We start from the raw sequence: 13695 nt of genomic DNA, 5'->3' as shown, positions 1-13695 counted from the left end.
CAGATGAAGGATAGGGAAGAAGGGAATTATTGTAGTAGTTTGTTAAAAGAATTACCAATAGAAGTAATAGTAATAATAGTAGCAATGGTAGTAGTAGTAATGAGGTAGTATCAGTAGTTGTAGTAAAATTGGTACTAGTGAGGACCATAGGAGACTACTTGGGCAAGGGACATAATCTACTAAAACAAAACAAACCCTGGTACAACCCTGTGGGACAAGAGCTAAAGCAACGAGAGTATATTACATCTCAAGTTAGTATAGATTAAAGCATCTCAACACACCAGCACCTGTCCCTCGTGCTACGAAGAGCAAGAGAGGGAGAAATGAAAGGCAAAGGAAATACAGAAGACAGGACAAGGGGGAAAGAAGAGAAAAAAGTCAGATCAAGTCATAGGTGTTTTGAGAGTCAGAGCATTTGTATTGAGAAAGGATAGCATCAACAGACACAAAGCCACCACTTAAAACTCATGCTATGAATGTCGAAAATAATGTTACATTCAACCATATTGCAGTACAGGACCAGTTAATAGGATGGTTGTGATCTTTAATATGACAGAAAAGAACATTGTTGGCATCAAAAAGGTGAACACTTCTGTACTTTCTAAAGGTTTACCAAAGAGGACAGGAGGAGCAGGTAATGAAAACACTGGAAGCATCAGTTACTGAAGTATGAACTGAATTAATACGAAGGATATATTAGTGTGGCGATATGAAACACGATATCTAAAAGAGGAAATGTATGGAAGTTAGTTTGGGAGAGAAAAAATTCCGTTTATCAATAGATTAAGGCGAGTTTATGAAATGTCCGTTTTTCTTGTTTGCTATTCCTGTCTTCTCTACTTACTCTTCCTTTTTTTCCTGTTCTTATCCCTCCCTATGATCTATCTTAAATAAAACTTGTTTTATTTTGTTTTACGTCAAATTTTCTCACTACTTTTAATCCTCTAATATTTCTTTTATACTTTCCAATTCCCTCGTTTATATATTTTAACCCTTCCTTGTTGCCTGTCTTTTTACTCTCTTTTTTCCCTTTCCATCTTTTAATTTAGTTCCCTGTCTACCTACCAATTTTCACACTCTTTCTCACATAATACGCAAGGCTGTTCCTTTCTGCTTCACACTCATTCTTTTTCCTCTTTTCTGCCTTCAGTGCCCCTTCGTCTCCAGAATGTCTTTGCCTTCAGAGAGCCAAGTGCCAACCACTCTCAAAAATTCCGGTGCCAACACTCTTAGAGGGCCAAATGTCAACACCCTCAAGTACCAACGACTTCAGAGAACCAGTGCTAATGTTCTCAAAGTTTAGGTGCCTACGCCCTTCCGACCAAGTCAATCACATCATCAGTTACACTGCAGTAGCGTTGCCCTCCTCCGTTACGACGACCTGACCCTGTGGCTGGCTTGACCTGACCTGCGACCTGACGGTGCTACCAGCGACACCCCCTCCCCCTTCACCTTTCGTGTCGTACCTCTCGTGATAAGTTGACGTTGCCGGATGCCACAGTGGGAGGTTGTTAAGCTATTTACTGTGGGAATGTGTCGTGCGTTGCATAGTGGAGGTAGTGTGGTTGTGGTAGTGGTGTGGGGTGACGGGGTTGTACTAGGGGTGGGGGTGAGGTAGGGTGATTGTATCGAGGCAATGTAGGGGTTTCTGTAGCGTGTGTTAAAATGGAGATGATTGTTGATGTTATCATGGGAGCTAGTGGTGGGCTAGTAGTTGTGGTATTGGTTTGGTTACTAGATCTATGCTAGGGTGGGGATAGCGGCCAAGTAGTGGTTTGGATAGTAGTGAAACTTTACTAGTGTTAGAGATAGTGGTCAGGTAGTGGTGTGGTTACAAGAACTGTCGTAGTGGTGGGGGTAGTGAACCTCGGACCAGGTTATATGGATGAGTGGGAGGGAGGGGGAGAGGTAGTTGAAAGAAGCATAGGTGGGGGGCTAGTAGTGGGAGGGGGGAGTGATTGTAGTAGTTGTTGATGTGTTATGAATTACTACTGACACGCACTCACACGCAATCAACACGCACTCAACGCACGCACTTAAGACATACACTTCGAGACTTGCACTCACACGCTCCTTTGCTATTATGCAATTTTACTAGCAAATTATTAGTGTATATATATATATATATATATATATATATATATATATATATATATATATATATATATATATATATAGATCTATATATACATATATGTCGTGCCGAATAGGCAGAACTTGCGATCTTGGCTTAAATAGCAACGCTCATCTTGCCATATAGGACAAGCGAAAATTTGTGTATGCAATAATTTCGCCAAAATCATCCTGAACCTAACGAAAAAAATATATTTCACTGTGTTTGTTTAGTATTAAATTATTGTAAACAAATCTAAAATATATTTAGTTGGGTTAGGCTAAAATAAATTGTTCTTGTTATAATAAGGTTAGGTAAGTTTTCTAAGATTCTTTTGGAGCAAAATTAAATTTTTTTACATTAACATTAATGAAAAAAATATATCTTTAAACGTATAAAAGAAAATTTTAGAAAGGTCTTAATTTTAAATGAGTTCTTGCTAATTGACCAGTTTTACATATTCGGCACGATATATATATATATATATATATATATATATATATATATATATATATATATATATATATATATATATATATATATATATATATATATACAGTAGGTTGTTAGACAGCAACCACCCAGGGAAGTACTACCGTCCTGCCAGATGACTGTGAAACAGAAACCTGTAACTGTTTTGCATGATGGTAGGATTGCTGGTTTCTTTTTCTGTCTCATAAACACGCTAGATAACAGGGATATCTTGCTACTCCTACTTACACTTTGGTCACACTTCACAGACACGCACATGCATATATATATACATACATCTAGGTTTTTCTCCTTTTTCTAAATAGCTCTTGTTCTTCTTTATTTCTTCTATTGTCCATGGGGAAGTGGAAAAGAATCTTTCCTCCGTAAGCCATGCGTGTCGTATGAGGCGACTAAAATGCCGGGAGCAATGGGCTAGTAACCCCTTCTCCTGTATACATTTACTAAAAAAGAGAAGAAGAAAAACTTTATAAAACTGGGATGCTTGAATGTGCGTGGATGTTGTGCGGATGACAAGAAACAGATGATTGCTGATGTTATGAATGAAAAGAAGTTGGATGTCCTGGCCCTAAGCGAAACAAAGCTGAAGGGGGTAGGGGAGTTTCGGTGGGGGGAAATAAATGGGATTAAATCTGGAGTATCTGAGAGAGTTAGAGCAAAGGAAGGGGTAGCAGTAATGGAAATATAAACACAAATGCAGTATAATGTGATCCTTTATTGACTACGTTTCGCCCACACAGTGGGCTTTTTCAAGTCACAAACAGAACTACCTGGGGTGGAAGGAACGCGAGTTTTTATAGTCCGGTTCAGAATGCTGAGGTCAGGTGAAGAATGCTGCATCTGATGATGTACCGAGTAATGACTGCAACAAGTTATACGTGGGCGAAACATCAAGGGACCTCCAAACACGTATTTCAGAACACCAATACGCAAGCAGGTCTGACGACACAAGGAATGCCTGCGTACAACACCGTAATTCACACAACCACTTGATAAACTACAGAAACTCAAGACTTATCGCCACAGAAGACAACACTCAATACCGAAGAATCCTGGAATCATCACTTATTTCTATATCCGACAACTTCAACCAGAATAGTGGCTTCTATAACATAGCTGAACCACTTGCCAAGAAACTTCTTCATCGCTATCCCACATAAGAACACTGTAGAAGGTCTGCTCACAAACTTATCCAATCTCCTTTCCAAGCTACCCAAGTTTTTAGACTCTATAACCCCACTCGGTACATCATCAGATGCAGCATTCTTCACCTGACCTCAGCATTCTGAACCGGACTATAAATACTCGCGTTCCTTCCACCCCAGGTAGTTCTGTTTGTGACTTGAAAAAGCCCACTGTGTGGGCGAAACGTAGTCAATAAAGGATCACATTATACTGCATTTGTGTTTATATTTCCATTGTGTCGGTATTTTATACCATTTATTTCCATCGGGTAGCAGTAATGTTGAAGGATCAGTTATGGAAGGCGAAAAGAGAATATGAATGTGTAAATTCAAGAATTATGTGGATTAAAGTAAAGGTTGGATGCGAAAAGTGGGTCATAATAAGCGTGTATGCATCTGGAGAAGAGAGGAATGCAGAGGAGAGAGAGAGATTTTGGGAGATGTTAAGTGAATGTATAGGAGCCTTTGAACCAAGTGAGAGAGTAATTGTAGTAGGGGACCTGAATGCTAAAGTAGGAGAAACTTTTAGAGAGGGTGTGGTAGGTAAGTTTGGGGTGCCAGGTGTAAATGATAATGGGAGCCCTTTGATTGAACTTTGTATAGAAAGGGGTTTAGTTATAGGTAATACATATTTTAAGAAAAAGAGGATAAATAAGTATACAAGATATGATGTAGGGCGAAATGACAGTAGTTTGTTGGATTATGTATTGGTAGATAAAAGACTGTTGAGTAGACTTCAGGATGTACATGTTTATAGAGGGGCCACAGATATATCAGATCACTTTCTAGTTGTAGCTACACTGAGAGTAAAAGGTAGATGGGATACACAGAGAATAGAAGCATCAGGGAAGAGAGAGGTGAAGGTTTATAAACTAAAAGAGGAGGCAGTTAGGGTAAGATATAAACAGCTATTGGAGGATAGATGGGCTAATGAGAGCATAGGCAATGGGGTCGAAGAGGTATGGGGTAGGTTTAAAAATGTAGTAGTTTGTGGTTACAGGAAAGTGGGTGCGGGAGGGAAGAGGAGCGATTGGTGGAATGATGATTTAAAGAGAGTAGTAAGGGAGAAAAAATTAGCATATGAGAAGTTTTTACAAAGTAGAAGTGATGCAAGGAGGGAAGAGTATATGGAGAAAAAGAGAGAGGTTAAGAGAGTGGTGAAGCAATGTAAAAAGAGAGCAAATGAGAGAGTGGGTGAGATGGTATCAACAAATTTTGTTGAAAATAAGAAAAAATTTTGGAGTGAGATTAACAAGTTAAAGAAGCCTAGAGAACAAATGGATTTGTCAGTTAAAAATAGGAGAGGAGAGTTATTAAATGGAGAGTTAGAGGTATTGGGAAGATGGAGGGAATATTTTGAGGAATTGTTAAATGTTGATGAAGATAGGGAAGCTGTGATTTCGTGTATAGGGCAAGGAGGAATTACATCTTGTAGGAGTGAGGAAGAGCCAGTTGTGAGTGTGGGGGAAGTTCGTGAGGCAGTAGGTAAAATGAAAGAGGGTAAGGCAGCCGGGATTGATGGGATAAAGATAGAAATGTTAAAAGCAGGTGGGGATATAGTTTTGGAGTGGTTGGTGCAATTATTCAATAAATGTATGGAAGAGGGTAAGGTACCTAGGGATTGGCAGAGAGCATGCATAGTTCCTTTGTATAAAGGCAAAGGGGACAAAAGAGAGTGCAAAAATTATAGGGGGATAAGTTTGTTGAGTATACCTGGTAAAGTGTATGGTAGAGTTATTATTGAAAGAATTAAAAGTAAGACGGAGAATAGGATAGCAGGTGAACAAGGAGACTTTAGGAAAGGTAGGGGGTGTGTGGACCAGGTGTTTACAGTGAAACATATAAGTGAACAATATTTAGATAAAGCTAAAGAGGTCTTTGTGGCATTTATGGATTTGGAAAAGGCGTATGACAGGGTGGATAGGGGGGCAATGTGGCAGATGTTGCAGGTGTATGGTGTAGGAGGTAGGTTACTGAAAGCAGTGAAGAGTTTTTACGAGGATAGTGAGGCTCAAGTTAGAGTATGTAGGAAAGAGGGAAATTATTTCCCAGTAAACTTAGGCCTTAGACAAGGATGTGTGATGTCACCGTGGTTGTTTAATATATTTATAGATGGGGTTGTAAGAGAAGTAAATGCGAGGGTCTTGGCAAGAGGCGTGGAGTTAAAAGATAAAGAATCACACATAAAGTGGGAGCTGTCACAGTTGCTCTTTGCTGATGACACTGTGCTCTTGGGAGATTCTGAAGAGAAGTTGCAGAGATTGGCGGATGAATTTGGTAGGGTGTGCAAAAGAAGAAAATTAAAAGTGAATACAGGAAAGAGTAAGGTTATGAGGATAAAAAGATTAGGTGATGAAAGATTGGATACAAGATTGGAGGGAGAGAGTATGGAGGAGGTGAATGTATTCAGATATTTGGGAGTGGACGTGTCAGCGGATGGGTCTATGAAAGATGAGGTGAATCATAGAATTGATGAGGGGAAAAGGGTGAGTGGTGCACTTAGGAGTCTGTGGAGACAAAGAACTTTGTCCTTGGAGGCAAAGAGGGGAATGTATGAGAGTATAGTTTTACCAACGCTCTTATATGGGTGTGAAGTATGGGTGATGAATGTTGCAGCGAGGAGAAGGCTGGAGGCAGTGGAGATGTCATGTCTGAGGGCAATGTGTGGTGTGAATATAATGCAGAGAATTCGTAGTTTGGAAGTTAGGAGGAGGTGCGGGATTACCAAAACTGTTGTCCAGAGGGCTGAGGAAGGGTTGTTGAGGTGGTTCGGATATGTAGAGAGAATGGAGCGAAACAGAATGACTTCAAGAGTGTATGAGTCTGTAGTGGAAGGAAGGCGGGGTAGGGGTCGGCCCAGGAAAGGTTGGAGGGAGGGGGTAAAGGAGGTTTTGTGTGCGAGGGGCTTGGACTTCCAGCAGGCGTGCGTGAGCGTGTTTGATAGGAGTGAATGGAGACAAATGGTTTTTAATACTTGACGTGCTGTTGGAGTGTGAGCAAAGTAACATTTATGAAGGGGTTCAGGGAAACCGGCAGGCCGGACTTGAGTCCTGGAGATGGGAAGTACAGTGCCTGCACTCTGAAGGAGGGGTGTTAATGTTGCAGCTTAAAAACTGTAGTGTAAAGCACCCTTCTGGCAAGACAGTGATGGAGTGAATGATGGTGAAAGTTTTTCTTTTTCGGGCCACCCTGCCTTGGTGGGAATCGGCCAGAGTGATAATAATAATAATATACAAATATATATCATATATATAAATATATATATATATATTATATATATATATATATATATATATATATGCTACAGAAACCACTCCTCCACCATATATATATTAAAATATAACAGTACAACCACTGCTGGCAGACCTGGAGCCTTGACCTATACTGTGTCCCAGGATGGTGGGAGGGATGTCCCATACTGTGCCCCAGGATGATGGGAGGGATATCCCATACTGTGTCCCAGGATGATGGGAGGGATGTCCCATACTGTATCTCAGGATGGTGAGAGGGATGTCCCATACTGTGTCTCAGGATGGTGGGAGGGTTGTCCCATACTGTATCTCAGGATGGTGGGAGGGATGTCCCATACTGTGTCTCAGGATGGTGGGAGGGATGGCCCATACTGTGTCTCAGGATGGTGGAAAGAATGTCCCATACTGTGTCTCAGGATGGTAGGGATGTCCCATACTGTGTCTCAGGATGGTGGGAGGGATGGCCCATACTGTGTCTTTGGATGGTGAGAGGGATGTCCCATACTGTGTCTCAGGATGGTAGGGATGTCCCATACTGTGTCTCAGGATGGTGGGAGGGATGTCCCATACTGTGTCTCAGGATGGTGAGAGGGATGTCCCATACTTTGTCTCAGGATGGTGGAAAGGATGTCCCATACTGTGTCTCAGGATGGTGGGAGGGATGTCTCATACTGTGTCTCAGGATGGTGGGAGGGATGTCCCATACTGTGTCTCAGGATGGTGAGAGGTATGTCCCATACTGTGTCCCAGGATGGTGGGGGATGTCCCATACTGTGTCCCAGGATGGTGGGGGATGTCCCATACTGTGTCCCAGGATGGTGGGGGATGTCCCATACTGTGTCCCAGGACGGTGGGGGATGTCCCATACTGTGTCTCAGATGGTGTGAGGGATGTTCCATACTGTGTCTCAGGATGGTGGGAAGGATGTCCCATACTGTGTCTCAGGATGGTGGGAAGGATGTCCCATACTGTGTCTTAGGATGGTGAGAGGGATGTCCCATACTGTGTCTCAGGATGGTGAGAGGGATGTCCCACACTATGTCTCAGGATGGTGGAAGGGATGTCCCATACTGTGTCCCAGGATGGTGAGAGGGATGTCCCATACTGTGTGCCAGGATGGTGGGAGGGATGTCCCATTCTGTGTCTCAGGATGGTGAGAGGGATGTCCCATATTGTGTCTCAGGATGGTGAGCGGGATGTCCCATACTGTATCTACGGATGGTTAGAGGGATGTCCCATACTGTGTCTTAGGATGGTGAGAGGGATGTCCCATTCTGTGTCTCAGGATGGGAGGGATGTCCTATACTGTGTCTTTGGATGGTGAGAGGGATGTCCCATACTGTGTCTCAGGATGGTTAGAGGGATGTCCCATACTGTATCTCAGGATGGTGGGAGGGATGTCCCATACTGTGTCTCAGGATGGTGAAAAGGATGTCCCATACTGTGTCTCAGGATGGTGTGAGGGATGTCCCATACTGTGTCTCAGGATGGTGGGAGGGATATCCCATTCTGTGTCTCAGGATGGTGGAAAGGATGTCCCATACTGTGTCTCATTATGGTGGGAGGGTTGTCCCATACTGTGTCTCAGAATGGTGGGAGGGATATCCCATTCTGTGTCTCAGGATGGTGGAAAGGATGTCCCATACTGTGTCTCATTATGGTGGGATGGATGTCCCATACTGTGTCCCAGGATGGTGGGAGGGATGTTCCATACTGTGTCTCAGGATGGTGAGAGGGATGTCCCATACTGTGTCCCAGAATGATGGGAGGGATGTCCCATACTGTGTCCCAGGATGATGGGAGGGATGTCCCATACTGTATCTCAGGATTGTGAGAGGGATGTCCCATACTGTGTCTCAGGATGGTGGGAGGGTTGTCCAATACTGTGTCTCAGGATGGTTAGAGGGATGTCCCATACTGTGTCTCAGGATGGTGGGAGGGATGTCCCATACTGTCTCAGGATGGTGGAAAGAATGTCCCATACTGTGTCTCAGGATGGTAGGGATGTCCCATACTGTGTCTCAGGATGGTGGGAGGGATGGCCCATACTGTGTCTCAGGATGGTGAAAAGGATGTCCCATACTGTGTCTCAGGATGGTGAAAAGGATGTCCCATACTGTGTCTCAGGATGGTGGGAGGGATGTCCCATACTGTGTCTCAGGATGGTGAGAGGGATGACCCATACTTTGTCTCAGGATGGTGGAAAGGATGTCCCATACTGTGTCTCAGGATGGTGGGAGGGATGTCTCATACTGTGTCTCAGGATGGTGGGAGGGATGTCCCATACTGTGTCCCAGGATGGTGGGGGATGTCCCATACTGTGTCCCAGGACGGTGGGGGATGTCCCATACTGTGTCTCAGATGGTGTGAGGGATGTCCCATACTGTGTCTCAGGATGGTGGGAAGGATGTCCCATACTGTGTCTCAGGATGGTGGGAAGGATGTCCCATACTGTGTCTCAGGATGGTGGGAGGGATGTCCCATACTGTGTCTTAGGATGGTGAGAGGGATGTCCCATACTGTGTCTCAGGATGGTGAGAGGGATGTCCCACACTATGTCTCAGGATGGTGGGAGGGATGTCCCATACTGTGTCCCAGGATGGTGAGAGGGATGTCCCATACTGTGTGCCAGGATGGTGGGAGGGATGTCCCATTCTGTGTCTCAGGATGGTGAGAGGGATGTCCCATACTGTGTCTCAGGATGGTGAGCGGGATGTCCCATACTGTGTCTACGGATGGTTAGAGGGATGTCCCATACTGTGTCTTAGGATGGTGAGAGGGATGTCCCATTCTGTGTCTCAGGATGGGAGGGATGTCCTATACTGTGTCTTTGGATGGTGAGAGGGATGTCCCATACTGTGTCTCAGGATGGTTAGAGGGATGTCCCATACTGTATCTCAGGATGGTGGGAGGGATGTCCCATACTGTGTCTCAGGATGGTGAAAAGGATGTCCCATACTGTGTCTCAGGATGGTGTGAGGGATGTCCCATACTGTGTCTCAGGATGGTGGGAGGGATATCCCATTCTGTCTCAGGATGGTGGAAAGGATGTCCCATACTGTGTCTCATTATGGTGGGAGGGTTGTCCCATACTGTGTCTCAGAATGGTGGGAGGGATATCCCATTCTGTGTCTCAGGATGGTGGAAAGGATGTCCCATACTGTGTCTCATTATGGTGGGAGGGATGTCCCATACTGTGTCCCAGGATGGTGGGAGGGATGTCCCATACTGTGTCTCAGGATGGTGAGAGGGATGTCCCATACTGTGTCCCAGGATGGTGGGAGGGATGTCCCATACTGTATCTCAGGATGGTGAGAGGGATGTCCCATACTGTGTCTCAGGATGGTGGAAGGGTTATCCCATACTGTGTCTCAGGATGGTTAGAGGGATGTTCCATACTGTGTCTCAGGATGGTGGGAGGGATGTCCCATACTGTGTCTCAGGATGGTGGAAAGGATGTCCCATACTGTCTCAGGATGGGAGGGATGTCCCATACTGTGTCTCAGGATGGTGGGATGGATGTCCCATACTGTGTCTTTGGATGGTGAGAGGGATGTCCCATACTGTGTCTCAGGATGGTGAGAGGGATGTCCCATACTGTGTCCCAGGATGGTGGGAGGGATGTCCCATACTGTATCTCAGGATGGTGAGAGGGATGTCCCATACTGTGTCTCAGGATGGTGGGAGGGTTGTCCCATACTGTGTCTCAGGATGGTTAGAGGGATGTCCCATACTGTGTCTCAGGATGGTGGGAGGGATGTCCCATACTGTGTCTCAGGATGGTGGATAGGATGTCCCATACTGTGTCTCAGGATGGTGAGAGGGATGTCCCATACTGTGTCTCAGGATGGTGAGAGGGATGTCCCATACTGTGTCCCAGGATGGTGGGGATGTCCCATACTGTGTCCCAGGACGGTGGGGGATGTCCCATACTGTGTCTCAGATGGTGTGAGGGATGTCCCATACTGTGTCTCAGGATGGTGTGAGGGATGTCCCATACTGTGTCTCAGGATGGTGGGAAGGATGTCCCATACTGTGTCTCAGGATGGTGGGAAGGATGTCCCATACTGTGTCTCAGGATGGTGGGAGGGATGTCCCATACTGTGTCTTAGGATGGTGAGAGGGATGTCCCATACTGTGTCTCAGGATGGTGAGAGGGATGTCCCATACTGTGTCTCAGGATGGTGGGAGGGATGTCCCATACTGTGTGCCAGGATGGTGGAAGGGATGTCCCATTCTGTGTCTCAGGATGGTGAGAGGGATGTCCCATGCTGTGTCTCTGGATGGTGAGAGGGATGTTCCATACTGTGTCTCAGGCTGGTGTGGGGGATGTCCCATATTGTGTCTTAGGATGGTGAGAGGGATGTCCCATACTGTGTCTCAGGATGGTGGGAGGGATGTCCCATACTGTGTCTCAGGATGGTGGGAGGGATGTCTCATACTGTGTCTTTGGATGGTGAGAGGGATGTCCCATACTTTGTCTCAGGTTGGTTAGAGGGATGTCCCATACTGTGTCCCAGGATGGTGAGAGGGATGTCCCATACTGTGTCTCAAGATAGTGGGAGGGATGTCCCATACTGTGTCTCAGGATGGTGAGAAGGCAGGGTAGTGGGATGGCAGAGCCAGCCTATATTTGAGACAACGTTTTGCCCTGTTTAGCTCTTGATCACATCATTATTAAGCTCTTCTGGAGCGAGACGTTGTCTCAATAAATATGGATTCTGCTCTGTAAGTTCTTGGGTCACAGCTTTCTCACTTTACCGAGAAATTATCAGAATTATTTAACTGTCAATTTAATATATTATTTTCATATTTCATTTTACGTATATTAATCAAAATCTAAACATAGTACAAAAACAATTTTTTATGATATATCGGAATATAATGGATATATTAGCTTGGTGGCATTACTCCACCTACAGTTGGTCTGTATTTTTGGCAGGAATTTTGAAATATTCTCCAGCCCAGAGGAAAAAAAATCATTTTTTTTTCGTTCAAAAACAATATTTGTTATGAAATCCCGAATTGTGGTGAGCTTGGCGCTCACTACAATATATTTTCTACCTCATGGTGTTCTCGCATTTGTTTTATTAATTTAGAAATCGTACTAAACCTGGGTTTTGGGAATAAAGATCTCAGTCTTACATATTTTAAAATTGTATTTATAACTAATAAATAAATACAACTACATAGGAGTCCTCCTCGCCAATGCAGAATATGTTTAATCTCTGCTCGTTGAAAATTGACTGAGTCTTCATTGTTTTGCAGCTAAAAATTTAAAATCTTGCTAGTAGGATGTCGACGGTGTTATAAGAAGCTCAGTGAGGTCGGTGGCTGTTAGTGGGCATAGTACCGTGTTTTGACTTGGTTAATTTCATTACAGAGAAGAGACATTCACAGCAGTAAGGGGTTCACATACTGTACTGCTATAGATTATTAATATAAAATTTTAGGAAAAATGGCAATATTGTCTCGGGAGCCGCACAGAGTAGCTTCGGGAGCCGCACAGAGTAGCTTCGGGAGCCGCACAGAGTAGCTTCGGGAGCCGCACAGAGTAGCTTCGGGAGCCGCACAGAGTAGCTTTGGGAGCTGCACAGAGTAGCTTTGGGAGCCGCACAGAGTAGCTTTGGGAGCCGCACAGAGTAGCTTCGGAAGCCGCACAGAGTAGCTTCGGGAGCCACACAGAGTAGCTTCGGGAGCTGCACACAGTAGCTTCGGGAGCCGCACACAGTAGCTTCGGGAGCCGCACACAGTAGCTTTGGGAGCCGCACAGAGTAGCTTCGGGAGCCGCATGAGACTCGAGAACCACAGTTTGCCCACGTCTGGAACTTTAGACTAAGCAAAAGTCAAGGAACTCTACTAAGAGCGAGATAGTTCGTCCTGATTGGAAAAGGCTGTTTCTAAAACATTGCACAACACATTTCTCTGTATTTGTTAATTGCTTTAACTGATTTAAAACCTATCGGCTAAAAGAGGTTTATCAACGCTTGTCCCCTTTACCCCACCAGTCAAACTTATAATGATGGAGCTAAATTAGACTAAGATATACACACTCTAAGTGTATATACACTGCTGCTCTCAATGTAGACGCATCAAGAGATATACTCAGAAGAATATATGCACAACTTTTGAATTATCACACAATTTTGTGTCAAATTATTGTTTCAATTTCTGTGGTTCTATTATTCTCATATTAAAAGATCAATTGTTAGATTTTTATTGGACTGGTTGGTTTGTGCAATTAAATGCCTGTCGGCTGCATGAGGCTCGTGTCACCTATACTCCACCAGCCATAGATATTTTAGTCATTCAGACAGGATCTCGACTGATGGTGTACAGGTGACATACAGCCTCGATGATCCCTCATGCAGTCGACAGGCTTTAAACCAATAAAAGCAATCAACAAGTATTGAAAGATGCATAAATAACCCTCACATAGGAGAGAGAAGCTTACGACGACGTTTCGGTCCAACGTATCTGTCCAATTAGGACCGAAACGTCGTCGTATGCTTCTTTCTCCCATGTACGCGTTGTCTGTGTATTGTTTCAGTCACGAAATCTCGCCCAAAGAAAGCGAACGATCTCGCTCATCATCGAGTTCGTTGACTTTTGCCTGATCAAAACATCCAAATAAATTAAATATTTATATTCTATG

Source organism: Cherax quadricarinatus, chromosome 1 (genome assembly GCF_038502225.1).
Source record: "Cherax quadricarinatus isolate ZL_2023a chromosome 1, ASM3850222v1, whole genome shotgun sequence".
Lineage (NCBI taxonomy): Eukaryota > Metazoa > Arthropoda > Malacostraca > Decapoda > Parastacidae > Cherax > Cherax quadricarinatus.
The sequence above is the reverse complement of the archived record's forward strand: the minus strand, read 5'-3'. Positions refer to the sequence as shown.